Source organism: Sceloporus occidentalis, unplaced genomic scaffold, assembly GCF_023333645.1.
Source record: "Sceloporus occidentalis isolate IW3139 unplaced genomic scaffold, rSceOcc1.0.p SCAF_3, whole genome shotgun sequence".
NCBI lineage: Eukaryota > Metazoa > Chordata > Lepidosauria > Squamata > Phrynosomatidae > Sceloporus > Sceloporus occidentalis.
Window position 1 is genome coordinate 109098232 of NW_028316983.1, and position 9278 is coordinate 109107509.

A 9278-nucleotide genomic window follows, 5' to 3' on the forward strand; every position below is an offset into this window, starting at 1 on the left:
CAATTAAATACAATGGGGTTGGTATTTATTATTATAATTATTATTATAACTGTGGGTCCTTGTTATCTGCTGGGGTTTAGTTCTAGGATCCCCCGTGGATAGCAAAATCCATGGATGCTCAAGTCCAATTAAATACAATGGGGTTGGTATTATTATTATTACTGTGGGTCCTTATTATCTGCTGGGGTTTAGTTCCAGGATCCCCCATGGATAGCAAAATCCATGGATGCTCAAGTCCAATTAAATACAATGGGGTTGGTATGTATGTATGTATGAATGATGATTATTATTATTATTATTATTATTACTGTGGATCATTGTTACCTGCTGGGGTTTGATTCCAGGATCCCCTATGGATAGCAAAATCTGTGGATCCTCAAGTCCCGTTAAATACAATGGCATACTGAAATGGTGTCCCTTATATAAAATGGCAAAATGAGCATTTGCTATTTGGAATTTATATTTTTTGGACTCTTTTCAATCCATGGATACTTGAATCCGTGGATAAAAAAAAATCCGTGGATATTGAGGATTGACCGTATTAGTGTTTTTAGCTTGCATTTTGCATTTTGAAGGCCCTACATTTCACGGTGCCTGTCCTCCTTTCTGTTTACAATATCTGGTGACTTGGGTACCATGGCCTTCCTAACAGATTTCTTCTCATATATTAAGCACTGGTGATCAGATGTTAGGATTTTGATCTCATAAAACATCCAATGCCGCTGTGATCCTCGGGAGGAACTACTCTGGATCCCACCACCTTCACACTTAATCAGAATGAGGGACAGGGCCTTCTCTATGGCTGCTCCCAGTTTCTAAGAATATGGCTGCAATCTGGCATGGGACTTGGGTCTTTGTAATGGTACTTACATGTGTGGAGAACATAATTAAGTACTTTTGCAATATCCGTCTTCACCTCAGGGGCTACTGTGACATTACAACACGGAGACAACCGCTGTGCAATAGCTGACGGTGGAGTGACTCATGCACCATGGACCCAATGTGCAACAGGCACTGATGGGCATTGAGGCAATCCTGATGGTCATCCAGACGCCGGCTAGGAGGTGCCAGAATGCAAAAGGAATGCCTAATGTGGATTCTCAGTCTTGCTGCTATTTAATTATTGCCTTTTTGTAATCCTAAAATCATAGAGTTGGAGGAAACATCAAGGACCATCCAATCTAACCGCGTTTTGCCATGCAGGAAAACACTATCCAAGCCCTCCCTGAGACAGATGGCCATCCAGCCTCTGTCTCAAGACCTCCAAAGAAGGAGACTACACCACTCTCCAAGGCAGCAGCATATTCCACTGTCAAACAGCTCTTACTGTCAGGAACTGCCTCCTAATGTTGAGCTAGAACCTTTTTTCCTGTAACTTGCATCCATTGTTCTGTATCCTGTTCTCTGGAGCAGCAGAAAACAAGCTTGCTCCCTCCTCAATATGACATCCCTTCAAATATTTAAACAGGGCTATCACATCACCTCTTCATTGTCTCTTCTCTAGGCTAAACCCCCAGCTCCCTAAGTCTTTCGTCATAGGGCTTCATGGTTTCAAGACCCTTCACCATTTTAGTCGCTGTCCTTTGGACACCGTTCCAGCTTCTCAACATGCTTTTTGAATTGTGGGGCCCAGACCTGGACACAGGATTATTCCAGGTGAAGCCTGACCAAAGCAGAATAGACTGGAATACAGTCGGCCCTCCTTATCCATGGATTTTTATCCACAGATTTAAACAGCAAACCTTGATTTTCCATTTTATATAAGGGACACAATTTTGCTATGCCATTTTGTTCAGTGGGGCTTGAGCATCCACGGACTTTGTTATCCGCAGGGGATCCTGGAACCAACCCCCAGTGGATAATAAGGGCCCACTGTACTATCATTTGCCTCAGTCTAGATACTACATTTCTTTTGATGCAGCCAAGAATTGCATTGGCTTTCTTAGCTGAAGCATCACACTGACGGTCTACTAAGACTCCTGGGAGGCAAGGGTTCAAATCCTGCCTCGGCCATGAAAACCCAGTGGGTGACCCTGGGCAAGGCACACTCTCTAAGTCTCAGAGAATAGCCATGGCAAAGACACCCCACCCCGCCAAAGAAAGATGCCAAGGATGCCCCCTTATAAGTTGGAAACAACTTCAAAGCACTTGGTCTAAAATTGGATGGAACCACAATAGAGGCGCAAAGAGGCCCCTGGCCATGTGCCGAATGCGAGGGAGGGGTGAACAACCTCTGCCTGACATCTGAAGTGCCCTCATCCATTTCAGCTTCCAGATCAGACCAGCCGTTTAAGAGCCCCGGCGGCTCTGTCCGGGCGGAATCCCTCTTTGGGAACTGAGCTGACAATGGGAAATGCCCTCACAACAGCAATTCCATTTCAAGTACAGGCTGCTGCCACACTGCAGAATCAACGCAGCCTGACACCGCTTTAACTGCCACGGCTCCCTCCTATGGAAATCCTGGGATGCCCAGTTTGCTGTGGCACCAAAGCCATCTCACAAAAACTACACATCTCAGGCTTTCTGTAGCGTTGAGCCACGGTACTTGAAGCAGCGTCAAACTGCATTCATTTCCACAGTGTAGATACAGCCCGCGTTTCCAGTGTAGGTTTAACTTTGGGTGCGTCTGCACTGTAGAAATAATGCAGCTTGACAGTGCCGTGGCTCCATCGGATAGAAATCCTGGGATGTGCAGTAGTTTGCTGTGGCACCAGAACTCTCTGAGAGAGAAGGCTAAAATATCATAGAAAACTGCAACTCCCAGGATTCCATAGGATGGAGGCTCAGCTGGTATGAAACTGATCTAATAATGGGATGTTGTGTGATGTAGACACAGCGTTATGGAGTGCTCTGCTTCAAAGTCTGGAGGAAGGATGCTTTTGCTAATCCCGCAAATCCCGATAAATGGCAAGGGGCTCCCATCTTGTGACCCTGATGGACACAGAGAAAGAGAGTTTCCCATGTTCTCTGCCTCAGATCAGCCCCTCCTAACCAATCGCCTGACCCAGGAGAAAGGCAGGCTAGAACTACCGTAAACACATACAAATAAAAATAAGTTGGTTTGTTTTGGAAAATCCATGGAGAAGGAGGGGGAACTGATTTTATCAACACAATGAAATAGATGTTACGGTCTTATGCTGCAAGACCAGATATCCACATCGTGGTCATAGTGGCCTCATGCAATTGGACTTTAGGAAAGCTCCTCCTGCCAAATTCTCTCTTTCAGTCTCAAAGGTGCTGCGAGACTCTGATTTGACAGAGTAACAAGGGCATATGTATTTGAGTCAACCATGACAGCTCAACAGAACCATGAGGTCATATGAACTCACAATCAGCTACATGGCTCAAAAGGTTCCAGAATGCATCCACTTGGGCATTTGGCTTTGAGAACTCAACATGGCTGGATCCAGTCTGCTTCCTCTCCTGGTTCTGCCGTTGTTGGTCTTCAGCGTGAGAGGTCAAGAAGCCAACACTGTACAAGAAGAATCTTTCTGTCTACAGATCTGCCATGGGGCCCTCGAGGCTTTTTGTGGATGTGGATTTCGGTGTTCGTGGATGTAGGTGGCTAAGCAATGGGGGAGTAGAAGACAGCAGAGGCCAGGCAGCAGCAGAAGGGCGTGGCAGGAGTGGGAAGCTTCAAAAGCCACTCCTCCATCCCTCAGGAAGACCAGCAGGCAAGCCAGAAGCAAGCCTTCCCTCTTCCCCCAACTCCACCAGGGGCAAAGAAGGCAGCAGAAGCCAGCAAAAGCAGGAGAGCATGGAAGGAGTGGGAAGCTTCAAAAGCCACTCGTCCAGCCCTCAGGAAGAAAAGCAGCCAAGCCAGAAGCAAGCCTTCCCTCTTCCCCCAACTCCAACAGGGGCACAGAAGACAAGAGAGGCCAGGCAGAAGCAGGAGGGTGTGGCAGGAGTGGGAAGCTTCAAAAGCCACTCCTCCATCCCTCAGGAAGACCAGCAGCCACGCCAGAAGCAAGCCTTCCCTCTTCCCGCAACTCCTCCAGGGGCACAGAAGGCAGCAGAGGACAGGGAGCAGCAGGAGGCTGTGGCAGGAGTGGGAAGCTTCAAAAGCCACTCGTCCAGCCCTCAGGAAGACCAGCAGCCACGCCAGAAACTAGCCTTCCCTCTTCCCCCAACTCCCCCAGATGCACAGAAGGCAGCAGAGGCCAGGTGGCAGCAGGAGGGTGTGGCAAGAGTGGTAAGTTTTAAAAGGCACTAGTCCAGCCAACAGGAAGACCAGCAGCCAAGCCAGAAGCAAGCAGTCCCTCTTCCTTCAACTCCACCAGGGTCAAAGAAGGCAGCAGAGGCCAGAAGAAGCAGGAGGGCATGGCAGGAGTGGAAAGCTTCAAAAGCTGCTCCTACAACCTTCTGGAAGTCCAGTAGCAAAGCCAGAAGCAAGCCTTCCCTCTTCCCCCAACTCCACCAGGGGCACCGAAGGCAGCAGACGCCGGGCAGCAGCAGGAAAGCATGGCAGGAGTGGGAAGCTTCAAAAGCCAGTCCTCCAGCCCTCAGGAAGACTAGCAGCCAAGCCAGAAGCAAGCCTTCCCTCTTCCCCCAACTCCACCAGGGGCAAAGAAGGCAGCTGAGGCCAAGCAGCAGCAGGAGGGCAGGGCAGGAGTGGTAAGCGTCAAAAGTCACTCCTCCAGCCTTCAGGAAGACCAGCAGCGAAGCCAGAAGCAAGCCTTCCCTCTTCCCCCAACTCCACCAGGTTCAAAGAAGGCAGCAGAGGCCAGGCAGAAGAAGGAGGGTATGGCAGGAGTAGCAAGCTTCAAAAGCCACTCCTCGAGCCTTCAGGAAGACCAGCAGCGAAGCCAGAAGCAAGCCTTCCCTCAACTCCCCCAGGGGCACAGAAGGCAGCAAAGGCCAGGCAGCAGCAAGAGGGCGTGGCAGGAGTGGGAAGCTTCAAAAGCCAGTCCTCCAGCCTTCAGGAAGACCAGCAGCCAAGCCAGAAGCAAGCCTTCCTTATTCCCCCAACTCCACCAGGGGAAAAGAAGGCAGCAGAGGCCAAGCAACAGCAGGAGGGCATGGCAGGAGTGGTAAACTTCAAAAGTCACTCCTCCAGCCCTTAGGAACACCAGCAGCCAAGCCAGGAACAAGCCTTTCCTCTTTCCCCAACTCCACCAGGTTCAAAGAAGGCAGCAGAGTCCAGACAGAAGAAGGAAGGCATGGCAGGAGTGGTAAGGTTCAAAAGCCACTCCTCCAGCCTTCAGGAAGACCAGGAGCCAAGCCAGAAGCAAGCCTTCCCTCTTCCTCCAATTCCACCAGGGTCAAAGAAGGCAGCAGAGGCCACCAGAAGCAGGAAGGCATGGCAGGAGCGGTACGCTTCAAAAGCAGCTCCTCCAGCCTTCTGGAAGACCAGCATCCAAGCCAGAAGCAAGCCTTCCCTCTTCCCCCAAGTCCACCAGGGGCAAAGAAGGCAGCAGAGGCCAGGCAACAGCAGGAGGGCATGGCAGGAGTGGGAAGCTTCAAAGGCCACTCTTCCAGCCCTCAGGAAGATGAGCAGCCAGCCCGAAGCAAGCCTTCCCTCAACTCCACCAGGTTCAAAGAAGGCAGCAGAGGCCAGGCATAAGAAGGAGGGCGTGGCAGGAGTGCTAAGCTTCAAAAGCCAATCCTCCAGCCCTCAGGAAGACCAGCAGCCAAGCCGGAAACAAGCCTTCCCTCTTCTCCCATCTCCACCAGGGGTACAGAAGGCAGCAGAGGCCAGGCAGCAGCACGAGGGTGTGGCATGAGTGGAAAGCTTCAAAAGCCACTCCTCCAGCCCTCAGGAAGACCAGCAGCCAAGCCAGAAGCAAGTCTTCCCTCTTCCCCCAACTCCACCAGGGGCATAGAAGGCAGCAGAGGCCAGGCAGCAGCAGGAGAGCATGGAAGGAGTGGAAAGCTTCAAAAGCCACTCTTCCAGCCCTCAGGAAGATGAGCAGCCAAGCCAGAAGCAAGCCTTCCCTCTTCCCCCGTATCCACCTAGGGCAAAGAAAGCAGCCGAGGACAGGAATGTGTAAGAGGGAATGCCAGGAATGGTAAGTTTAGAAGCCACACCTCCAGCCCTCAGGAAGACCAGCAAACAAGCAAGTAGCATGCCTTCCCTCTTCCCCCAACTCCACCAGGGGCACAGAAGGCAGCAGAGGCCAGGCAGCAGCAGGAGGGCATGGCAGGAGTGGGAAGCTTTAAAAGACACTCCTCCAGCCCTCAGGAAGACCAGCAGCCAAGCCAGAAGCAAGCCTTCCCTCTTCCCCCAACTCCACCAGGGGCACAGAAGACAGCAGAGGACAAGCAGCAGCAGGAGGGTGTGACAGGAGTGGGAAGCATTAAAAGACACTCCTTCATCCCTCAGGAAGACCAGCAGCCAAGCCAGAAGCAAGCCTTCCCTCTTCCCTCAACTCCACCAGGGAGACAGAAGGCAACAGAGGACAGGCAGCAGCAGGAGGGCATGGCAGGAGTGGGAAGCTTTAAATGACACTCCTCCATCCCTCAGGAAGACCAGCAGCCAAGCCAGAAGCAAGCCTTCCCTCTTCCCCCAACTCCACCAGGGGCACTGAAGACAGCAGAGGACAGGCAGCAGCAGGAGGGCATGGCAGCAGTAGTTAGCTTCAAAAGCCACTCTTCCAACCCTCAGGAAGACCAGCAGCCAAGCCAGAAGCAAACCTTCCCTCTTCCCCCAACTCCACCAGGGGCAAGAAAGGCAACAGAGGCCAGGCAGCAGCAGGAGGGCATGGCAGGAGAAAGATGCCATCATGCCTTTCCAAGCTGTGCCACTCAGACGTTGGGTGTGTACATTTCCCCATTTGGGGCAGGACAATCCCACTGGTTCCACCCAGGCTTAAATTGTCCCATCCAGCTCGGGCTGCCTTTGCCGGGTTCAAGTGACGGGACGCAGCTCTGCACCAATGGGGAAGACAAGGGGAGCAGTAGCACCCAAACCCGGGTCTAGATTGAACTCTGGGGTTTCAACTGTCAGAGTCCAGCCGGGTGCTTTGAGTTCTGGCTGGATTCAAACCTCGGCTTAACCAAAGAAGGAAGTAATGAAGAGGAGGAAGGGGTGGAAGGAAGGAAGGAAGAGAGAACTATATCTCCCAGCAGCCCCTGCCCACTATGCCCTTCCATCCTGCCACTGCTGGTCAGTAGGCTGGCGCTTAGGGGAGCCCACCAACTGACCAGCAGTGGCAGGATGGAAGGGCATGGTGGGCAGGGGCTGCTGGGGGATATAGTTCTCTCTTCTTTCCTTCCTTCCTTCCACCCCTTCCTCCTCTTTCCTCTCCCTCTTTCCTCTCCCTCTTTCCTCTCCCTCTTTCCTTTCCCTCTTTCCTTTTCCTCTTTCCTCTCCCTCTTTCCTCTCCCTCTTTCCTTTTCCTCTTTCCTCTCCCTCTTTCCTTCCCTTCATCTCCTTCCTCCTCTTCCCACTTCTTTCTCCTCTTTTCTCTCCTTTCTCTTCCTTCCTCTTCTTCCTCCTCTTGCTTTCCTTCCTCCTCTTTTCTCTTCTCCTTCATCATCTTCTTCCTTCCTTTCTTTTTTAAAAATATATTTGTTATTAAATTTTTAAAAAGTAATAATATATAAAATTTAAACACGCACATACTATTCATTTTCTTTCATAACAAACCAGAGAGAAATCTAATGATAGGTCTAAACCATATCAACTCTTCCTTCTTTTTACTTGAGATCTCCTGCCTTCTAATATTAAATGAGGTTTCCAAACATTATTAACAGTGAAATATATTACTTACAATCTAAAAGTAAACATACTCCATTTTCAAGAAGTATCTACAATCGCATACCTGATTGTAAAGTCCATCTATTTCTGGTTGCTTTAACGTATAGTAACTATTTTACAAATATTTTTATCACTCCAGTCCAAAAGTAAAGTCTTTTCCTCATTCTGTTTTTAAAATTTTTATCAAAGGCTCCCATTGCTTTTCAGACGTATTCATTGAATTCTTCTTTAATAAATGTCTTAATTTATCAGTTTCTATAACATCATACAATTTTATCAACCAGTCCTTTACATTAGGTATTGTCTTCATTTTCCATTTCTGAGTGTAAACCATTCTGCCAGCTGAAATCGTATAAAATAGTAGTTTCTCATATTTTCTAATTTATCATCTGAGATAATATTAAGTAAATACAAACTCTATATTTTGTCCCAAATTTTGCGCCCATTTCACCATCTGGGTTTTGAGTAGTTCATTCTCTAATTCAATTTTTAATAACGTTTTATAAAAAATGTTGATTCTATGATTATCTTCCGATTGAACAATTTTTTTTCTTATTCCATATCCGCTTGGCCAATTGCTAAAGTCTTAACAACCATTATAAACCTTTCCCTACTCTGTCTATAAGTAAACCAGGTACAGCTAAGACCTTCTGATATCAATTGCTTTGTGGCTTTATTTGTATGCCTTTTGCCTTTTTGATAAATCAGATCTTCCTATCTTACCCATTTTTCTGGGCTTAGCTGGACCCAGTTAAAAAACGCTTCCTTTATGGATGCCCATTTCAGAAGGACTGAACAACATTTAGGGTTAATATTCAACCAATACTCTTAATTACTTCTTAGAATTTAATTTAGTATAAAATAAATATCTATACCATCCAAAAAGAAGTTCTAGTCCTTTCCTTCCTGCCTTCCTTTCTACCTCCCTCCCTCCTTCCTTCCCTCCTTCGTTTCTACTTCCTTCCATCTTTCCTTCCTTCCCTCCCTCCCTTCTTTCTTTCTTTGCTTCCTTCCTCGCTCCCTTCCCCCTCTCTTATTTCCTCCCTCCCTTCCCTTCCCTTCCTTTCTACCTCCTTCCCTCTTTCCTTCTTTTCTTTTTTCTACTTCCTCCCTTTCTGCTCCCTCTTTCCCTCCCTCACTTCCTTTTGTCCTTCCTTCCTTCCCCCTCCCCCCTCTTTCTTTCTTTCCTCCTTCCTTCCCTAATACCTCTTTTCTTCCTCCTCCCTCCCTCCCTCCCTCCCTCCCTCCCTTCCCTTCTTTGCTTCCTTCACTCCTTCTTTCCTTTATTCCTCCCCCCCTTACCTCTTTCCTTTCTTTCTTTCTTTCTTTCTTTCTTTCTTTCTTTCTTTCGTTCGTTCGTTCATTCATTCATTCCATCTTTCTTTTTCCCTTCCTTCCTTAATTTCCTCCCTTCCTCCCTCCCTTCCCTTTCGTTCTTCTTTCCTTTCATCACTTCCTCCCTTCTCTGTTTCCTTTCTTTTTTCATGCCTTCCTTCCTTCTTGCTTTATTTCCTTTTTCCTTCCTTCCTTCCTTTTCATCCCCTCCTTCCGTTTTTCTTTCTTTCTTTCATTCCCTCTG